Below are 22,420 nucleotides of genomic sequence, written 5' to 3'. Positions count from 1 at the left end.
TTGTCACAACCAGGGCAGTCCAGAATGCTGGTGCACATGGCATGCTGGAAATACAGACAGTAAAAGTGGAACTGAGATCCCGACAATTCACCTGTATAGATGTAACCAGAGCTTGGACATTTGTTGATGTACAGCTGCACCAGGATTTGTGGAGAACCCCTGCAGTGGTTTGTTGCTGAGAGGGAAGAACTAGACATGATAGGATACTAGCTTGTATCGAGTCATACCATTGCTCCATCTAGCTCAGTCTTGTCTACACTGACCAACTGACTGATTGTTGCTTACACAGACTCTCCAGAATTTCAGACGGGGGTCTTTCCTATCCTGAGAATTGCTGGGAATTGGGACCATGTACATGCAAAGCAGAATGGTTTTCAGGGGTCTAAGGGGTTCTCAGTTTTAAATTAGGGGTGCAAAGTTCTCATATTTTTTCCCAGGTGCCTTACTACAAAATACGTAATGCATCATAGGAACACGTAGAATCACAGAATCATAGAGTTGGAAGAGACCACAAGGGCCATCCAGTCCAACCCCCTGCCAAGCAGGAAACACCATCAAAGCATTCTTGACATATGCCTGTCAAGCCTCTGCTTAAAGACCTCCAAAGATGTCTTTAAAAGACATCACGTAATAGAGAACATGCTTTTTTTTCTACAACTCATATATTAAATGTCATATTTCAACTAGTATCCTAGAAGTTAATTAGGAGATAGAGGATTACAGCAGTACCTTGGTTCCCAAATGGCTTGGCTCCCGAACAAATCGGCTCCCGAATGCCGCAAACCTAGAAGTAAGTGTTCTGGTTTGCAAACATTTTTCGGAAGCCGAACGTCGGATGCGGCATCTGCTTGAGTGCCTGCAGCCAATCAGAAGCCGTGCCTTGGTTTTCAGGTGCCAAACAGACGTCTGGAACGGATTAAGTTTGAGAACCAAGGTACCATATTTTTCTGTGTATAAGATGATATTTATTTAATAGAAATAATAGGCCAAAATTGCGGGTCATCTTATACACAGATAGCAGCGGGGGAGGGGGGCTTGGTAGCAGCAGCCAGCAGGAGATTGGCAGCAGTGATTGGGCGTGTAATTGGTGGCTGCGGCAAGGCCTGATGATGATTGGCTGTGACTGCGGCACTTGGGCGGTCGATTTACGGCAGCGGCAAGGTCGAGTGGGCAGGTGTGCTTTTGGCAGTGAGTGTGCAAACAATTGGTGGCCTTGGCAATGCAATTCCCCCCCCCATTTTTTTTTGTTGCGGTCCAAAAAAATAGGAGTTGTCTTATACATTGGGGGGGGGTGTTATACCACTGTGCAGGAGTACTGCAGGAAAATTGAATACATGCCTAAAAAACGAAATTCCCACAGTATCCAAAGAGCCAGGATATTTACCCTTATCCACATGTTACAGTTATGTCAAATAGTGAAATGCTGTTATTTTCAATGTCAGGGGATGTTTTGTTTTGTTTTGTTAACACAAAATGTAATGAAGCTGTGTCCATCTATCCTTTCTCCCTGTTCCCTCCCTCACCCCACATCTTTCCTTCTCAACAGCAATTTTTTTAAGTAAAAAACATTAAAAACATTGAAGGGAAAGAAAATGCTGTTATTCTGCTTAACAAATCTATAGTAGGGACTGGCCTTTTAAAAAAAAGTTATTCTAGGATTTCCCATCATAAGACCATAAAAAGAGCCTTTGAGGTCAGGCCAGTGGCTCATTTTGTCCAGCATCCTGTTCTCACAGTGGCCAACCAGATTCCCAAGGGAAGCCCACAAGCAAGACCTGAATGGAAAAAACACTCACCCCAAGCAGCACGGCTATTGTAGTCCAAAACACAGGAGTATATGAGGTGGGGGAAGGCTGCTCTAACACCCTCCAACATTTCCCCGATGAAAGTAGCAACATCCTATTCCATGATAATAATGATATTTTTTTTGTTATTTATGCCCTGCCCATCAGACTGGGTTGCCCCAGCCACTCTGGGTGGCTTCCAACATATATAAAAGCATTAAACATTGAAAAAACAAACTTCCCTATACAGGGCTGCCTTCAGATGTCTTCTAAAGGTTGTATAGTTACTTATCCCCTTAGCTCAGGGGTTGCATAACTCCATACCCTCCAACATTTCTCCAATGAAAATAAAGGCATCCTCCATACCCTCCCATATTTCTCCAGTGAAAATAGGGACGTCCTAAGGAAAAGCGGCACATTCCAGGATCAAATCAGAAATTGGAATGGCTTCTGTAAATCCAGGACTGTCCTTGGAAAAGAGGGACACTTGGAGGGTCTGGTCTATAGAGACCAGGCTTATGAAAGCTCAGGCCTGATGTTCGCTGTGTCTAGTGAAACCTAGGTTATATATCACTAAACATCAGGTGGAGGCTCAGATGGTGAAATGCTTATCCATGCCCCCCAATGCTCTTAAGGAACATCCTTCATGTAGAAAACTAGATGTCAGCCAGAAGGCAAAGCTTGTCGCTATAGGTCTCCAGTTGTAGTAAGTATTAACTCTGCAGCCACATCCAAAATGTTAAATGGCTTTTTACAGTGTAGTTCCTAAAAATAGCTTGCCATTTTAAAGATCAAAGATGAACAAAGGCACCTATTTCCGTGACACAATTTGCAAGAGAATCCATTATTAACTGTACTCTTTTGTACCGAAGTAAGACATAAATGATCCTCTAAGTGGAAATGTCTGAACCTATGAGTTCAGAATGCATGCAATCCTAGTTGCTGTTTTGGAATACTTTTTTCAGATCTGCTTCAGAAATGGTTTTAAGTTGTATAATGTATGCCCCATCTGCCTCTTACAGCTGCTGCCTCCATTTGCCTATTTTTCACCAGGGAACCATTTATAAAACCGCTTTCTTTCATCCCAAAGCAGATATAATATAGAAAAATACCATTGTCTGAATGCCGCACTGTGTGCTCTGATTGCACAAGGCAACACGCACCAACATAAGCATAAGAATATTTCCCATTCAGTCTTAACTAAACTCTGTGGCCCATATTGGACAACAACTCCCATCAGCCTGAGCTAGCATGGTCAATGGTCAGAGATGATGGGAATTGTAGTTCAATGACATCTGAAGCACAGCAGGCTGGAGAAGCCTGCCCTGGATGGAAAAGAAACTTAAGAGGCAATAGCCTGAATTAACCCTTCTTAGTATATACCCTACTGATGCAATGTCCTTGTGGAATTGGCTCTTAAATAAGGTCCAGCGTGTATGTGTGTGAGAGCCAGAGTGTTCTAATTTACCCCCCATATTTGCATTTTCTTTGGCAAACAAAGACTGTTTTATTAGTAAATATTCCTCAGCTTCCTTCTGTCTGCCTGGTCATTTTTTAAAAAACCATCAGTCAGGGGTTTATGCAGGCAGGTGGGCAGCCTCCTTTTGTGTTCAAGAAGAAAAGCACTATCCCAGTCCTTACTGCCACCCCTCTCTCTCCCTCCTCCTCCCCCATTCAAGACAAGCACATTAACAGAGGAGTGACAGGTCTGAGATGGTGTTGGCTTGGGGAGTGAGAGAGGTCTGACATGCCTTGTGCCTAGAGCCTGCATTTAGCCACTCCTCAAAGGCCCTTTGGTGGGCCTCATTGGCAACATTTTTCAAATGCCTATATAGATATATATAGATATACACCCCTGTGTTTAATTTATTTACCAAGTCTAGCTCAGTTCTGACAGAATATTGGTGGTGTTCAAAGGGATTATTTTATAGGCAAGATGGGTAGTTTTCCCAAGGCCATATACTGCATTTGTGGCTTTAGATCAGACAGAAGAAAGAAAGTAAATCATAGACAGTATAGGACTTTGTCTGCATACACACCGCACATTTAAAGCAACACATCCCTCCCCCTGCAAATCCTGGGAACTGTAGTGTGTTACTAGGAATTGTAGCTGTGTGAAGGATAAACAAGAGCTCCCAGGATTCCTGGAGCGGGAAGGTGCTTTAAGGAGCTTGTAGGACTGGTGGGAGAGCTTTACTTTCTGTTTCCATTACCTATGGAAAGAAGGGAGATCAAGTCTCATCAAAGGGATGGACACATGTCATATGCCATGTATGCATGGTTAAACCAAGGAAAGCAAGTTTGCAGCTACAAAGCTTACGACAAGGTAACCTTGATCCATTCACTATCTGTCAGCCTTCCATGCCTCACAGGGATGTTTTAGGGTGAAAAGGGGGAGGGGACACAAACATGTTGTCCTGGTCTCCTTTATGGAAGTGCAGAATTAAAAAAAAATAACTATAAATAATATGTAATCGCTTGGTAATAAGCCCCACTGAACTCAGTAGAGCCTACTTCTGAGTAAACATACACAGAATGGTCTTGCTTTTGGGGGGGGGTTGCCCTTGTCAGATCTCCCCCCCCCAAAAAAAAAGCCAGCTTTGCAGGTGGAAATATACAAGTCGATTGCACTAACTCTGAGAATTGCTTGAGACAAGAAAGAAACTAATACATCATATCTGCATAGCCTTGGGACCTGTGGCAGGTCAAAGCAGGTTTGGCAGATGGTTGCAAGAAAAGCTGCTTTTCACACATAAAGGTCATCTTAATGTGAGATCCTTATCTTGCTGATGTATTGCCCTATATATATATATATTTCCCTTTCTGACAAAGTGCTGTAATAGGCTCTCCTTGCATTCCTTGGAAGTCTGGGTTACAAAAACACCAAGCTTCAGATAGGCATCTTGGCTGTAAATACTTGGTTAGTAAATTGGTGCAGATGAAAAATTTCAAGTTGTTCCTTCCCATTGTGGTCCCACTAAATTACGTGTAATTCCTGTTCTTTTCTTTTTAATTTGCTGTGATCATAACAAATTGGGGAATGCTTTAGATGCTAAGGAAAATCTTGATGACCATGAAACAAAAAAAACCAGAAGCCTAGAGTCCCTGACAAACTCACAAAGCACACCAGAGAAAGCTCTATAGTAAGAATATTGCAATAATATTAGAGGTTAAAAAAATTACAGTTATGGAAAGTAATACTTTTGCTTCTGTTTTTAAAATGAAGCATTCTGTTTAGTCTGTTATCCAAGGAAAGAAGGAAATATTTAGAAAATCGAATGGGAAAGTCAGTACACAGTTTACTGAAAAAGGAAGCAAAATATGAATAAAGGACAAAAGTTAGTTTTGTAATTATTATTATTAATTAAATTTGTATACCAACCTATACCCACAGATCTCAGGGCAGTTCACAAGATAAAACCACGAAAATACATAATAAAAAGAAAAAGAAGAACAACCCAATGTAAGATAGTAAATGGTAAGATCACATATTAGCAGCATCTTGAAGGTTAAAAACAGAATCTTAAAACCTATTTAGTGTTATGGAAGAAGGAGGTCAAATGACTTGATTACAACTCAAATGTAAATGGCATTTTAATCAGCCTTTCAGAGGAGGCATTTTCAAATTAATGGAAACTGGTATGATCCTATACCCATCTACCTCACAACAGTGTATATAAGCAGTGTACATAAAACAATATAAAATAGTAATATACATCTAAATTCAACAATCTTATACAGTAATCAAATACATTTGGATTGGCTTGTTGATTTTTTTAAAAAAAAACAGTTTTTTAGCAAGCAGTTGAAACAGTATATAAATTTTGCTTGCCAAATTTAATAGTTAAGGCCTTATTTTCATAACGCCCCTTACAAAATGTTGTAAAATAGTCACAAACATTAGTCTTTGAAATGATAAGCATATTAAAAAGCAGTTAACAGATTAAAAACAACAACAACCCTTCATTGACCTTTGTGATCAATGAAGCCACTCATTGTTGCCCGGAAGTTTCATGGCTCTACTAAGCAACTGTAACAATTGCATTTAAGTGAAAGAAACATTTCCCTCCCCCTTCCTCTCCATGCTATCTGTCCTGGATGCTTTAGTTGAGATTCCTGAATTCGGGAGGGCGTTGGACTAGATGACCTTCATGATCCCTTCCAGTTTTCCAGTTCTATGCTTCTGTGATTCATTCAGCATTGATTAAACTGTATCTGAAAAATATTATTGATTGTTTTGCTCTGCTGAATTTTCCCAATCTTGTTCAGAGAAGCATAGGGCATGTAATAGTATTTGATTATAGCAATGTTAGTGGCATTATCTGGAGGTGTTGGGATCATGGCAGCTGTGGCACATAACGGCAGCGGTGCCTGCAATGTAGGAAATCTCATGGCTTGAATAAATTCCCAAGAAAATCAGAGGGACCAAGTATTCATGCTGAGGTCCATTTGACTGAACTAAGGAACTCTGTTGAGGCATTTCAGGGTGAGTGAGTGGAAGGGGTGTCCAAAAGTTTGTGGGAGGGGCTGAGTGTGCGTGCAATCCCCTCCCCTAATATCCTCATGAAGGGCTCTTTTCTTTTCAGCCGAAGATCACCAGAGCTCAGCTCTGGCACCTCTGAGGTGGGTGCCATTGCCGTTCTAAGAGAACAAGGGAGAGGTTCGTGGTGATCTCCAGCACCTCTTTTTCTAGAAAAATAGCACTGCTTGCATGTATTGGCTCCACTTCGGAGCTTCCCAGATTCAGTGTGAAAATCTGAGGAGGGAATCAAGCTGTGTTTGGCTGAGCATACTTGCAGTCCTTCCCATTAGCACAAACCTTGTTTTATCAGGGTTCCCAACCACAGGAAGTACCGTATTGGAGGTTGTTGTTGTTGTTACTTTAGCAAGTTCAATCAATTGCACTTAAAATCCTACTTCAGACTTTCATGCCGAAAGCCTAGGTTGGCATTGACTCCAAAAGGAACAGGAAGTAAACTGCAAAAGAGGGTAAGATAAGATAAGATAAGTGCTCTTTGTGTCCTCTTCCCATAAATGTCCTGGGGAAAGATGTGCTTCAGTTTCTGTGTTATAAAAACATAAGGGCACAACGTTGGAGAACAGGGAGCTAACAACAAACGCACACACACACACGTGTACAAAGGAAATGTGTGGCTTTGGAAAGATCTGAAAACATCAGGAAAATGTAGCAGAGGGCAAAAAGAATGCAAGAAATTGTTGCAATTATCAGCTACAATTTAACACATGTGTTGTTACTATTTTCTTATTTGAGACACAAAATATCCACAAAGGAGCAAGTTCCATTTTACGGCAAACATGGCACACACTTGTGTGTTTGTGTGTGTGTGTGGGTGTGGGTGTGTGTGTGTGGATAGGAGCCCAGTTCATCAGACCTGTGAGTTGTTAATCTACCTAGATAGATTGTTTAGATAGATAGGGTGGGGTGGGAATGATACACAGGCCAAAAAATGCAAAGAGGTACCCTCTGTGCTGCTTTGTGGTTACTGTTTCAAGGCAGTTAAGCTTGTGAGCCCTTCAAACTAACAGCACTATGTGACCCAAAGGTACTTTCCAGGGTCCCTTGCTATCCCATGGAAGATTCCATTCCTGGACACAAACATTGCTCAGATTGTTTGTGTTGGCACCTCTAAAAATATGGCTGTTATCAAGCAACTGCCTGTGCACTCGGGACAGCCTAGAATATCAAAGGAAACTCTTGGGCACATCAAAAGCAAAAGGCCATATAATTAACAAAAAACAAGAACAAGACAAGACAATCAAAATGGGACGGTTGCATACTGTCAATAAAGATCAATAGAAACAAGGGCATCACAAAGGAGGAACTCGGGTAAAGTTTATGGTGGCTGGTGGTTATCCATACACGTCAGTGTTTAGCATTTAAATACAAAAGTCTCCTGCTTACATTCCATATGCAAACTATTCCAAGGTGGCTGCAAAACAAGTGCTTGGGGGAATGTCTCTGGTGTTCACATATAACAGAGATGTTGGGGGAAATTCCTAAGGCAGCCTATTGTTGTTATGCTTGTATCCTCATTTGAAACCCAAGTCTTTTGAGCTGACATCACTTGAGCACTGCATTTTTATAGTGGATTCCAGTTTGTTTTTAAGTCAAACTCCAAACCTATTTCATACAGCAGTACCTGCAACAAAATGTTGCCACATGGAGGACTCCTGTTCAATATTCCAATCAGCTAGCCATGCCTTCCTCCGAGATACTGCCTCATTATGTTGTTTTTGGAATCCTACCTTCCTTAGGTTCCCCCCCCCTTCCGCCTAAAGAACCTTCATATTTCTACAAATCTGGGAAGCTTTCCAAGTCTGCTGATACTTCCCCCTTGCACGAGAATAAGAACATAAGATTGTTAGAAGAACCTGCTGGATCAGGGAAGTGGCCCATCTAGTCCGGCCTCCTTTTCTCATAGTAGTGGCGAACTGGGTGTGCATAGGAAGCCCATGAGCAGGACTTAAGTGCAACAGCACTCTCCCGCCCTATGCTTTCCAGCAACTATCATTCAGAAGCAAGCAGCCTCCAACAGTAGCGGTAGAATGCAGCCATTGTGGATAGTTGCCATTGATAGCCTTTACATCCATGAATTTGTCAAATCATATTTTAAAGCCATCTAAGTTGATCAGCGGGACGCGGGTGGCACTGTGGGTTAAACCACAGAGCCTAGGGCTTGCCGATCAGAAGGTCAGCGGTTCGAATCCCCGCAACGGGGTGAGCTCCCATTGCTTGATCCCAGTTCCTGCCAACCTAGCAGTTCAAAAGCACGTCAAAGTGCAAGTAGATAAATAGGTACCGCTCCAGCAGGAAGGTAAACAGCGTTTCCATGCGCTGCTCTGGTTCGCCAGAAGTGGCTTAGTTATGCTGGCCACATGACATGGAAGCTTGTACTCCGGCTCCCTCGGCCATAAGAGCGAGATGAGCGCTGCAACCCCAGAGTTGGTCACAACTGGACCTAATGATCAGGGGTCCCTTTACCCTTTACCTTTAAGTTGATCACCATCACTGCCTCTTGTTGGAGCAAATTCCACAGTTTAGCTACGGTATATGCCATGTGAAGAAGTACTTTGTTTTGTTGGTCCTGAATCTTTTCAGTAGTCGTGTTATTTGGATGCTCCCGAGTTCTAGATTTGTGTGTGTGTGTGTGTGTGTGTGTGTGTGTGTGTGTGTGTGAGAGAGAGAGAGAGAGAGAGAGAGAGAGAGAGAGAGAGAGAGAGACTTCTCTCTATCCACTTTCTCCACATCAGGCCTGATTTATACATCAGAGGATCATAGAATTGTAGAGTTGAAAGGGACCCTGAGGATCACCAAGTCCAACCGCCTGCAATGCAAGAATACGAATCCTCAAACAGGGATCAAACCTGAACAACTCTGGCATTATCAGCACCACACTTGACTCCAAACTAAAAAAGCACCAAACATTATCGCAGTGCATAGATAGCTCAGTTGGTTAGAGCATGTTGGTGATAATGCCGAGGTTTGAGGTTTGATTTCCTCAAAGGAGAGTTTCTCCGGCCCCTTGATAATTTGGTTGCCATTTACATACATAAGCAGCAGCACTCACCTCTGAATATCAGAAATACAAGGAACTTAAAGACTACCTGTAAGAGAGAGGGCTTGCAGAGAGCAGCCCACTCTGCTTACTTCCATCAGATGGGAAAGCAGCAGCAAGTCTGGGAGTTCAAATCAGGAACAGGAAGGGTTAAGACGGGTCCAGGGCTCTGCAGAGTCCTGGTGGCTCAGCTCCAGGTTGGTAGCAGGGAAGCAGGGGAGGAGCTAGCTTCAGCAGGGGCTGGAAAGGAGGGAGGAGAGAGAACGGCACCTCAGGAGCCTGGTTTGGGACCACGGAGGACCCATAGAGCAAGGAGGAGGGGCGTTTGGATGCCCAGTCTTAAAAGGGGGGTCAGAGCCCACGAGACGCCATTGTGGGCTTCTGCCCCATGCAGAGCAGACATGATTTGAGACATCTCACCACTGTATATAGCATGCACAATAAAACTATGAAAATCCAGAGGATGTGTGGAGTGCTTACTCGGGAGTAGCCAACACCCCATCTGTGACACTACCCAATCGAGCTGACTAAACTGAGTACAGTGCCTGTCTTAATTCAAACTCTGGATGCCCAGACTTTGTGTCAAATTGCAATGAATTCAGTTGCATATGAGCATAAAAGTCTTATCTTGCCTGAGCACAGGAACAAACAAAACAAAACGGATTTGCCTAGTTCTATTTTCCAAGCTGATTTTAAACTGCTAGCATTTTCCATAATGGCAAAATCTATTAAGTTTAAAATTTCTTTTCCACTTTAATAATTTCAAGGATCATCAACACCACAATTCTGAGGATTTATTTTTCTAAAGAGAGGGAGAGGATTAATCTTTGTCTTGAAACTCAGCTGCTTGCACCTTCATAAAGGAGCAAAAATCGAGACTCTTAATGCCTACCTTTTATATTTAGCATTGTGTTCCTCTTACCTTTATTCTTCTGGCTTAAATGGTCCCAGAAGGCTCCAAAGGCAGAGGACCAGGCCTGCTAATATCTGGTTGCTGCTGTGTGAATAAGCTTACAAACATGCACCTAATGTATCAGTGTGGATTGTGGATATTTCTTGTCTTGTAGCTGAATGAGTCCAGCTTTTGCAACACATCCTCCTGTTTCTTGGCAATTATATTTTAGTGGGTGTATAATAAAGGGAGGGAATAGCTGGTTTGTTTAACTGGGAGAAATTAAAATAAGTAATTTGGCAATTTCAAATTCAACTCAGAAGCTTCTAACACTACTTAAAAAAAACTTAGGTCAAAATCCAGAATACAAACGAAGGGATTATTAGCAGAGCTTGCTGTTTTATGGATGGCAAAACCATTCTCATGTATTCATGATGTACTGTATCATGTGTACTTGGAACTGGTAGCAAGCAACAGGGAAGGACATGCCTATTACGTCATAAGATACTGCCTTCTACAGAGTCAGATTGTTTCTCCATCTCGCTCAGGAAAGTCGACACTGACTGGCAGAGGCCCTCCAGGATTTCAGACCCAGTGACACTCTTGGAGTGAAGACTTATAGTATAGGTGTAAAGCTCTCAACTTTATTTAAAGTGCTTTAAGATCTGCAGCAAGATATAATGAATAACTTGCAGGCTCAGAATCTGCACAGAGAAAGTAGGGCTTTCAGATGCCCTTATTTCCTGTCTTGGACAACCCCATCTGGCTCAAACCCCATCACCTGTTTGAACCTAAATGGGGCTGTCATTGCCAACTCATTCTACAAGAGTCTGCTCCAAAATGGTGCTGAACTCATACCAGTGGTGAGCTTTGTGTGCTGGAGAAACAAAGGGGATGATGGAACTAGAACAAACCCCACTGTAGCTATTTATAGTTGGGGTTTTTAAATATATATAAAAACAACAACTCTCAAATAAGTTGAAAATAATGTATGATGTAAAATAAAAAAATTCCTTCAGTAGCACCTTAAAGACCAACTAAGTTTTTATTTTGGTATGAGCTTTCGTGTGCATGCACACTTCTTCAGATACAGTGAAATGGAAGTTTCCAGGCACTTATGTAGAGAAGGGGTGGGGAGGGGTGGGGATGGGGAGGGGGGATCACTCAGAAGGGTGGTGGAAATGGGTGATTGACTGACTGATAGCTGTTGATGCCCGGAAACGACTGCAAATGGTTTTGCATGAAAAAGCAAGGGTGGAGATGGCTGAAGATCGCTTATCATGTATAATGAGATAAGAACCCGATATCTCTGTTCAAACCAGGTCCCTCCATGGTTTTGAGCTTGGTGATAAGTTGCAATTCAGCAACTTCTCTTTCCAGTCTATTTCTGAAATTCTTTTGTAGTAAGACAGCTACTTTGAGATCTTGTATAGAATGTCCTGGGAGATTGAAGTGTTCTCCTACTGGTTTTTCTGTCTTCTGGTTCCTGATGTCAGATTTATGTCCATTTATCCTTTGGCGTAGGGTTTGGCCTGTTTGTCCAATATAGAGAGCTGAAGGGCACTGTTGGCATTTGATGGCATACACAATGTTAGAGGATGAGCAATTAAATAGTCCTGAGATGGTATGTTGGATGTTGTTGGGGCCAGTAATGGTATTGTCTGGGTGTATGTGGCAGCAAAGTTGGCATCTGGGTTTATTGCAGGCTCTGGTACCAGTGTCCATGTTAAGTCTGGTGGTTGTATTATTGTGGGTGAGGAGTTGTTTAAGATTGGGTGGCTGTCTGTAGGCAATGAAAGGTCTTCCTCCCAGAGCTTGAGAAAGGGAGCTGTCATTGTCCAGGAGAGGCTGTAGATCTCTGATGATGCGTTGTACTGTTTTAACTTGGGAGCTGTATGTGATGACTAGTGGTGTTCTGTTATTTTCTTTTTTGGGTCTGTCTTGCAGCAGGTTCTCTCTAGGTATCTGTCTGGCTCTGTTGATCTGTTGTTTAACTTCATCAGGTGGATATTTTAGTTCTAAAAAGGTTTGCTGTAGATCTCTTAGGTGAGATTCTCTGTCTGTAGAGTTGGAACAGATGCGGTTGTAACGTAAGGCCTGGCTGTATACGATGGATTGTTTGGTATGTTTGGGATGGTAGCTAGAAGCATGTAGATATGTTTGTCGGTCAGTTGGTTTTCTGTATAAGGTGGTGTCTATATGTCCATCCTGTATTTTTATAGTAGTGTCCAAAAAATGTATTTCTTGCATAGATTGGTTCATTGTTAGGTTGATGGTGGGGTGAAAGTCATTGAATGTCTGGTGGAAGGTTTCCAGGGTCTGTTGTCCATGTGTCCAGATAATAAAAATATCGTCAATGTATCACAGGTACAGGAGAGGTTTGAGTGGGTAGGAGTTAAGGAAACGTTGTTCTGAATCTGCCATGAAGATGTTGGCATACTGTGGGGCCATGCGGGTGCCCATGGCTGTGCCGCTGATCTGGAGGAACAGGTCATCACCAAATTTGAAGTGGTTGTGGGTAAGGACAAAGTGGCAGAGTTTGGTAGCAAAGTCCGCTGTGGTTTTATCTGAAATGGTGTTCCTTATGGCTTGTAAACCATCATTGTGTGGGATGTTGGTATATAGAGATTCCACATCCATAGTGGCTAGTATAGTATTGTTAGGAAGATTGTTCAAAGATTGTATTTTCCTCAGAAAATCTGTGGTGTCACGTACGTAGCTGGGAGCACTGATAGCATATGGTTTCAGAACAGAGTCCATATAGCCGGAAACACCCACTGTAATGGTGCCAATACCTGAGATGATGGGGCGTCCTGGGTTTCCTGGTTTGTGTATTTTGGGTAGAAGATAGAAAGTTCCTGGCCGAGGTTCCGCTGGTGTGTTTGTGAGGATCTGTTCTTGGATGTGTAGGGGTAGCTCCTGTATGATGACATTATAAAAAATGATGCTAAGAGACTTGACTTTAAAGAACTGCTACATAGAAATGATTATGTACATCCATGTAATACCCGTAAATGAATATGATTCCAATAACATTGATAGTGCACTTTACAATTTGCAAAGTGATTTGGAACTGGTAGCAAGCAACAGGGAAGGACAAAGTGAATTACCTGCAGTAAAATAATCCTAACCGTCCTGAAAGGTTTGTAACTATTATTAGGAGTAGGACCATACTTTCTTCTTCTAGGAACTAAGTGTGGCTTTTAGCTTCATACGTGTGAAGACTTAGTAATGTAGCATTAAGAAAATCATCACAATGCAAATGATACTGCTTTGACTGAATTGAGCCCTCTTCCATACCCTTTTCCATACTTTCCCCGATCCTTATTGTATGTTGGGTGGTTGCGGAGATGCAACTTCACCAACTAGCTTGCCAATGAGATACGTTTGTCTTTTGTGTGATCAATGGCTGAACACTGAATAGTTCAAATCATTGATCACCATACAGTGACTCCAGATGCTACTAAACTCTTAAGGGGAATGGGAGATGGAAGAGCACACCATAAGGAGGAAACCCACCCCCCAATAAATATTTATAGACATTTCAAGGTGGGATATTAAATAAATTTCACAGGAAGAGTTTGAAAAATATACCTGACTTCTAATAAGTGCTAGCTTCAGACGTTATGACCTTGTCCCTATGCATGAGCAGGAAAAAACAAACAAATATCAGCGTCAAATGTTGATGTGCAAGGAGAGCCGGGTGCTTAGGTTGCTTTTGCAGGTGGCTTACCTAGATTTAAGTTTGCTGCATAAAAATTGCTGAAAAATGAGCAACATTCTTAAGCTATGGTGCTTATTCCATAGGTTGATAGGGCATGATGGTTTGAAATCAGAAAAGTCGCAGCGTTCTAAAGTAATGTGATGGCTGAGAATGACAAAGAATAATTTTATCAGAGAATGTCCTTAAAAATAAGTGACATTGGCGCTACAGTATATTATGAGCACATGAAGCACTGAACAACTTGGGACCAGGTCACCTTGGTTCCCACTGCCTGGGCACTTTGATCCTTTGCAGAGACACTCTCAGTAGTGTCATACGCTTCTGAGGTTTGTCTTATTTCTACCAAGGCCAGGGCCTTGAGTGTGGTGGAACTTGGCATTTTCCAGGTTCTCCCAATGAAGGGACCTTTCATAATGGCATTTAAGCACCTGCTTAGAACTCACCTGTTCACCCAGGCCCTCCCAGTGTGAGCCAGTATGGTGTAGTGGTTAAGAGCGGTAGACTCATAATCTGGGGAACCGGGTTCGCATCTCTGCTCCTCCACATGCAGCTGCTGGGTGACCTTGGGCTAGTCACACTTCTTTGAAGTCTCTCAGCCCCACTCACCTCACTCACCTCACAGAGTGTTTGTTTTGGGAGAGGAAGGGAAAGGAGAATGTTAGCCACTTTGAGACTCCTTAGGGTAGTGATAAAGTGGGATATCAAATCCAAACTCCTCTCCTCCTCCTCCTCCTCCTCCTCCTCCTCCTCCTCCTCCTCCCTCTTCCTCTTCCTCTTCCTCTTCCTCTCCCTCTGTATAAATCTGAACTTCGGGGGGGTATGTGTTTCACACTTGTTTTCTGAATATCATTTCAGTGTTGGTTTTATACTGTTCATCACAGCCATAATCCTCCCCCCACCCCTTTAATGTTAGTGGTACAGAAAACCTTCACAGAGAAATAAACAAATGGTCAGCTTACAATTCTGCTATTCGCAATGCCCTCACTAAAGTCTTCTGAAACGGAAGTTGGCAGAAGAAGGAACCACTGAAGCTGGCAAAGAGCTGTGGGAGACATGCGGGAGGAGAAATTCCTGCTGCTCGCTCTGGTCCTTGCCTTTAGGCATGCTTAAACAGTTTTTAGTTCAAGTGCACCTTTCCTTCTTATTTAATTTTAATTTGTCTAACAACTTAATAATCCCTTCAGGGAATGTTAGTGCTATCATAAAAGTATGCATAAAGTCCATAAATATATAGCCAGGCAGGAGTTCTTAACAAGTTCCTCCTCACTATTTTAATGGTCAGGTGATATCCCGCAATACTTTCAAGGTTGAAGGAGGAGAAATTAGAAGCTTCGCTCTGTGCTGGTTACCTCTCATTGAAGAGCTGCTGTAACTGAATCTGGAAGAACAAAGCATAATCCTGCAGAGCTTTCAGGAATATATTTATTATCGTTGTCTCTCTACTATCTATCAAACTATGGCTGGTTTTGGGGCAGGAGCGTAGATTTTTAAACCATGTCATTCTACATGTTATATTTGAATAAGACAGGTAGGTAGCCATGTTGGTCTGCTGTACTTGAAACAATTTTTTTTTAAAAAAATCCTTCCAGTAGCACCTTAAAGTAAAGGTAAAGGGACCCCTGACTGTTAGGTCCAGTTGCAGATGACTCTGGGGTTGCGGTGTTCATCTCGCTGAGGGAGTCGGCGTACAGCTTCCAGGTCATGTGGCCAGCATGACTAAGCCGCTTCTGGTGAACCACAGCAGCACACGGAAATGCCTTTTACCTTCCTGCCAGAGCGGTACCTACCGGTATTTATCTACTTGCACTTTGACATGCTTTCAAACTGCTAGGTTGGCAGGTGCAGGAACTGAACAACAGGAGCTCACCCTCTCACGGGGATTCGAACTGCCAACCTTCTGATCGGCAAGCCCAAGGCTCTGTGGTTTAACCCACAGCGCCATCCAGACAAACTAAGTTTGTCATTGGTATGAGCTTTCGTGTGCATCCAAACCTGTTTCAGTGTATCTGAAGAACTATGCATGGACACAAAAGCTCATACCAATGACACAGTTAGTCTCTAAGGTGCTACTGGAAGGATTTTTTTTAAAAAATTTTTTTGAATAAGACAGTGGAGAAGCAATTTCAGCAATGATGCCTAACTTCAGAAATGGCATTTAACCCTCTTTCTACTAGCTGTTTTCCTTGCAGAGTTCTAGCTGCCTACTTAGCCTAACAAGCATCAGCTGGAAAATAAAATAAGGTTATTTCCCTCCGTATTTTAGAGAAAGGTGGGGTGGACATGCCATGAATGCTTTGTTAAGGATGCTGTGTGAGCATTTGCGGCACTGTCCCCTGTTTGTGAGGCATCAGTTTACAGGAAGGGATAAAGTTGCACAGTAAAATATTTCTTCTTACAAACTAAATTGGATAGTTGTACACTGCTGCAGGATAAGTGATTTAGCCTAGCCACAAATTGGATTGAAGCCCATAGCTTAGTTGCTTAGTTGAACTATAATAATAATAATAATAATAATAATAATAATAATAATTGTTATTGTTATTATTCAGACATAACAGAAGGAAATATGGGGAGATAAAATCATTGCTAGCTGACATTAACAATAAGAATATTCCTTCAATCTTAACTTAAACATGTTCATTAATATATGCAGTTTGTTTGTCCAAAAAGGTATCTAAACGAGATTAATCATTCTAGGTCATGTGTTTAAAAGTGGGGAGGCTGTAAGATATTCAGACAACTGAGTACTAGGATAGTGGGCATTGGTCTTTCAAACCTTGAAATATAAGTCTCTTTGCAACCATATGGGCCTACAGGATCTACGTCCATTGTCTATGTCTTGCATGCAAAATGTGCCAGGTTCAATCCCTGGCAACTCAAAGTAGGAGGATGTGGCTTAGGCAGAGGGGTGAACCCCCCAAAAGTGGTGTCGTTACCTGGGTGCCCCTTAGTGGGAGAGACAAAGAGAGGGGTGAGGTGGTGGTAAAGTCAAGGCTGCATAAATTCAGAGGTGGGACTGCTATGCATCTGTGCAACCCTGAGCTTGCAGCCAACCTGCCTCTTTTGTTGCTGTTCTTGTTGTTGTTTATTAAATGTTTATATCCAAAGATCTCAGGGAAGATAAAAATGCAAGATAAAAGCACAAAAAAAGAACCAAAACAACAACCACACACCCTCCCACAAACACATTTAAAAGGCCACAGAATATTAATCAGCCCAAAACCTGGTTGAAGAGGAACTGGTGCCTAAAGATGTATAACGAAGGCTCCAGACCAGGGGTCAGCAAAGTTTTTGTGGCTTGGGATGGTTCACGGTCCTGCAGATGCTGCACTGGGCCAGAGTGCACACACGCACGCACACACAAACACTATTTCCAGCGCTCCTTCCTGTGCGGAGGAGGCGTGTGCAGCTTTCTGCAGCCAATGGGAAGCTGGCCAACGTCACGGAAGGCGGTCCCTGCTCTGCTCCGCACCTGTTTAGCGCGGTGCATGGGAGCCAACTAAGTGGGCGGTGGGGGTCCATGAGCCGGTTCAACAACCCCTTAGGGGCCTTAGGTTGCCGACTCCCAATAAGTGGCAACAGTGCACTGTGGCTCTTTCCCACCAGGTGATCCATTCCTGCAGGTAGGGTTGGGAAGGAGTCCTCTATGCAACTCTGGGGAGTCACTGCCAGTCAGCATAGAAAATTCTGAGCTAGACAGACCAACAGTCTGATTCAGCCAAAGTTAGTTTCCAAAGATACACACACACACACACACACACACACACACACACACACAAAAAAAAAAATTATGGTAGTCTGTATGCTTGCGTGTGCATCCACCATTATGCATATTATGTCATGCGTAAATTGAACAGGCAGTGTTGACACAGATAAGTGTAGGTGTGGTGCATCTGACTGCCATGATCCTTCTATTTATTTCTATTTGTTTATTTGTTTATTTGTTTATTTTGAGGTGGGAGAATTATGAGATCAGGTATGTGCACTTGAGTACATGTTCACTCTGGCCCTGCCACGTGCGTAAGACTTCTAGAATGGAGAAAGTGTGAGCTAGGTCTCAGACACATTCATTATCCAGTTCAAACAAGCTGCTTTGGAGCAGAGGAACTTCAGCTGCTTTCCAGCCCTATTAAATTCTACATGTTGATCCACTGGGCACAACCTGGGAAGAATTAGGCAAGACTGGCTGTTAAGTGCTTCACTGTGTTCTTGTCCCATTGATTTCTAGGGAACTTAAGTGCAACCATCTTTTACTAGATTGCACCAATGGCCATAGCTGCCAAGTTTTCCCTTTTCTCGCGAGGAAGCCTATTCAGCATAAGGGAAAATCCCTTTAAAAAAGGGATAACTTGGCAGCTATGCCAATGGCATTGGAAAGATTGCTGGTGTGAGTAAAATTATGCACTTACAATAGGATTATGAATCCATTTCTGTCTGTAGTAATTATGGTAATTTATAACCACTTTTCAGGGGTTCCCCACCACCACCTCTTACTCTGTTGAAATGTTTACATTTGAGCGCCTATGCATTGTGCAGCATATGTTCATAAGGAAAAGTTTAATGGCAATGAAGTCATGTTTGTGTGTTTTGCTTTTGTGTCTCTATGGCAAATCGCTTCACTTTCTTGACAAATCTTTATCCGGGCCCTCTCTGTTCTTCTGCATGACGTGCAAGGAAAACAAAGATCTTCCTTCCAACATATTCAGAGAATCATTTTCAGAGCTATTAGGCATCACAGCGGGGGAAGGGAAATCAATGTTTCCTTTGATAGGGATGTATGTGAGAAAATAGTAATGCTGCATATATGATAGGTAGAAATTGCAAACAGACCTTATTTTTTATTTCCTTCACACATGATTCTTTTTCCTCCCCTCTGCCCAAACATCTCTCCTGAAGCTCCCCATATTTCCTTCAAGTGCAGCCAAGAATTTACGACACAATTCTATCTTCCTCCTTCTTACCACATGTGTTCTTTCTCAGCCAGTCCCTACTGATGAAATAACCCCGTTGATTTGCTCTGTGACATATTTTACCCACAATGCCTCTGTCTTTGTAAACTGTGGTTTCAAAGCATGATGTTTGATACATACTTCTTCAATCTATGCCCCCATCTGCACTATACATTTCAAGCACTATACCACTTTAACAGTCACAGCTTCCTCCAAAGAATCCTAGGGACTGTAACTTGTTTAGGGTGCTGAGTGTTGTTAGGAGAACCCTATTCCCCTCACAGAATTACAATTCCCAGAGTTCCCTGGAAAGAGGGGTTGATTGATAAACCACTCTAGTAATTGTAGAGTGGAGGAGTTCAACATTATGTGCATAGGTCTCCATTCGGACTAAAAGCATTAGAAGCATGGCTGCCGGGGGGGGGGGCGGTCAGCAAGTGCATTAACATTAAAGGGGTAGGATTAATGGTGTGATCCTGCTCCTTCCACACATTCAGCAAACATGGAGAAAAAGGTCCTCAAGTTAATTATAAATACAACAACCAAAAGCCATCATTTTAATCAGAACGAGGCAATTGAACTTGAGTTTATTATGGAGGCCAGTGTGGCCTTCCGAACAATTTAACTCAAGTCTCATAAGACTTTTCTCCTGGTAGAATAGTCATTAGATGTACTGCTGAATAAGGGTTTAATGGTTTTTGCATTTGTTTAAAAAACAAAAAGGGAGGGACCCAGGTGGCGCTGTGGGTTAAACCACAGAACCTAGGGCTTGCTGATCAGAAGGTCGGCGGTTCGAATCCCTGCAACGGGGTGAGCTCCCGTTGCTCGGTCCCAGCTCCTGCCCACCTAGCAGTTTGAAAGCACATCAAAGTGCAAGTAGGAAGTTACCGGCAGGAAGGTAAACAGCGTTTCCATGCGCTGCTCTGGTTCGCCAGAAGCAGCTTTGTCATGCAGGCCACATGACCCGGAAGCTGTCTGCGGACAAACGCTGGCTCCCTCGGCCTATAGAGCGAGAAGAGCGCTGCAACCCCAGAGTCGGACACAACTGGACCTGATGGTCAGGGGCCCCTTTACCTTTACCTAAAAAACAAAAAAGTATCTTGTTTTAAAAAAGATACTTTTATCCTGGGTTTTTCACAGGCACAGCCCATTTTTCAATGATAGTTATAACACTGTTTATATATTTATATTTACTGTTACGACCCCTGGCTGCATTCCAGTGCCACAGATCCATACTCTGAGGCCAGTATGGGAATAATCCCATACACTGAGCCAAGAGGACTTAATTGCCACTGGAGGCAAAGAACTGGTATTAATTCTGGGAACTGCAGATTCTATTATCCTAAAATAAATAAGGACAGTAATAGCAATAGCAATAACACAAAGAATAAGAAGAAAGCTCGCAATCGGTGCTTTTGTATTACTTCAAGTGATATCTATCCAGATCTGTTTTGTTTGTTTTTATATCTAGCCTTATCTTCATGTGTGAAACATAGACATCCCATTTGCTTCATGCTCAATTGCTTGCAATTTTCCCTCTGATTCGTACATTTCTCCTGCTTTGAAAATGCTACACATTCCTGTAATCAGACTGTATGCGCATGTTGCAGTTGTCTGAATGAGCACATTGTCTGCTGTTTGAATTGCACCCCTGCTGCTGGTTCGCTGCCCCTAATTATTTTTGTTTTAGCGTTTGTCCCCGATTTCTCAGTCAGGCAGTTGAAAGAGGCCCCGTCATCCTCTGAGAGGTGTTTAATCAAGGGATGAGTAATCAAACAAAAAGCTTTTTGGGGAGGGGTGGAAGTGGAAGAAATGATATTGTCTGGCCGGTTATTATGTTTTCTCTTCTCGACACTTAAATAGAGTTCCTGCAGAAACCCGGGGTGCCTGCCCATTAGCTTGGAGGGTTGGGCTGCCTGAATAAGTGGGTGGCTGCTTTGTAAAGAGGGAGTGGTAAAGGGAAACAGGCTAAAAAAGAGAGAGAAAAATCAATGAAGTTGAAATGCGCTCCAAGCACACCTACTTATCATCGCCTCGCACTCCACATGTCATCCAGCTGCCAAACTCTCTGAAAACATCTGGGTAGGTGGCTCTGCACGTACATGTCGGTGCGCTGATATGCGCACCCATTTGGGATGGTCGGATTGAACTCCGCCGGTTCCTCTGAGGTGTAGCGCCATGTATCAGGGCTTGGCTATAAATTTCATCGCATCGCTGTGGCGAACAGAGAAATGAGTGAGGAAATATCTGATTAAAGTGTGCATTGCTGCTGAGGCAACCGCATGTTGCCATAGCAATCGAGATGAAATGTGCAAGGAGTGAGATAATTAAATCTAACCCCTTTAGAAGTTTTTTGACAGTCTATGCACTGCCAATAAGTGGGGGTGGGGGGTGGAGTTATATCTGGCAATAAAGATAAAACCCATTCCTTGTGAAAGTACAACTTCTTGTTGATTTTGTCGTGGTTCCCTTTGCTAAATGCATTGCTTCAGGTCCCTTATTTGAATGCTCCCTTTAATAATCGGATCCAGTTTTGACCTTGGCTTGTAACAGCCTGATCTGGTTTATTGTTCCATGGGAACTGCTACACAAAATATCCAGCTATATGTTTTCTCACTCTCTTTCTTACAGTACAGTAAAGCCCGGCTGTCATGTCTTAGATTATGATTCAATAATATCTAGAACGTACTGCCCTCTTCAGGAACTGTCGATTAAAAAAACAAGAAGAAGAAGAACTTTCGAATGTGTTTATTGATTTATGAAGTGCAAGGAGAAAATGTGACCTTATGAGGCTTATAAGGAGCAGGGAGTTCATTGCATTCAGTGATATGAGCAGTAAGCTAGCATACAGTGGTCAGGCTGAAATGTTAATAGAAGGGGGAAAGTGCTGGAAAGCAACAGCTTTAAAAAATGTTGTCATGGGGTTGGACTAGTAATTCCAGAAAATAATTGGCAGCCCAGTGAGGCACTTTAGCGTGATGAGTTCTAGGGTGGCCAGGTAGCCCAAGTGACAAAGAATTTATAGCATAGAATGTCACAAGAGACGTCAAGCAGTATGCGCCTTAAAATTCAATACTAAATTCAGAAAGGAATTTAGTTTAATTACCTGTTTTATCTTAGGGAGGAGAAGCAGAAGAAGAAACAAAACTAAGGTCACTTGCATAGTGTGCTTCCCACTTTAGTGTAGCCGGATTGCATTCTAGGTTACTAAGATTTTGAAGCAGCGAAACCACATTGGATGGGTGGAGGCTGTGGTTATTTCCTACCCTGCCACCGCCTTTGGGCAGGTGCAAGGCAGGTGGAGAAGGCTACGTGACCTCTCTCTTTCCAGTGTTATTAGTGCAGGGTGGGACCTGGCTATGTGGATTCAGTAGCCATTGCTACACAGGTAATATCACAAAACAATGATGATGCATTTCTAAGTTTGGAATTGATGTACTACTCAGACTGGGTGGGGTACACTGATACCAGTTGCAGTGCCACGGACATAAGAA

General features: G+C 42.7%; 1 long non-coding RNA gene across 3 annotated transcripts in view; it reads right to left on the bottom strand.

Annotated features, from left to right (window-relative positions):
• Positions 1-22,420, bottom strand: part of LOC118088973 (uncharacterized) — a 59,198-nt gene that overhangs the window by 27,373 nt on the left and 9,405 nt on the right. Inside the window, exon 3 of one of the 3 annotated variants that reach the window (XR_009557882.1) lies at positions 6,604-6,761. The exons of the other annotated variants lie outside the window; for them this stretch is intronic. This is a non-coding gene — a long non-coding RNA (uncharacterized LOC118088973). The remainder of the gene's footprint in view (positions 1-6,603; positions 6,762-22,420) is intronic. 3 annotated transcript variants of the gene reach the window in all.

This window comes from Zootoca vivipara, chromosome 7 (assembly GCF_963506605.1).
Source record: "Zootoca vivipara chromosome 7, rZooViv1.1, whole genome shotgun sequence".
In the NCBI taxonomy this organism is placed as follows: domain Eukaryota; kingdom Metazoa; phylum Chordata; class Lepidosauria; order Squamata; family Lacertidae; genus Zootoca; species Zootoca vivipara.
The sequence above is the reverse complement of the archived record's forward strand: the minus strand, read 5'-3'. Positions and strand labels throughout refer to the sequence as shown.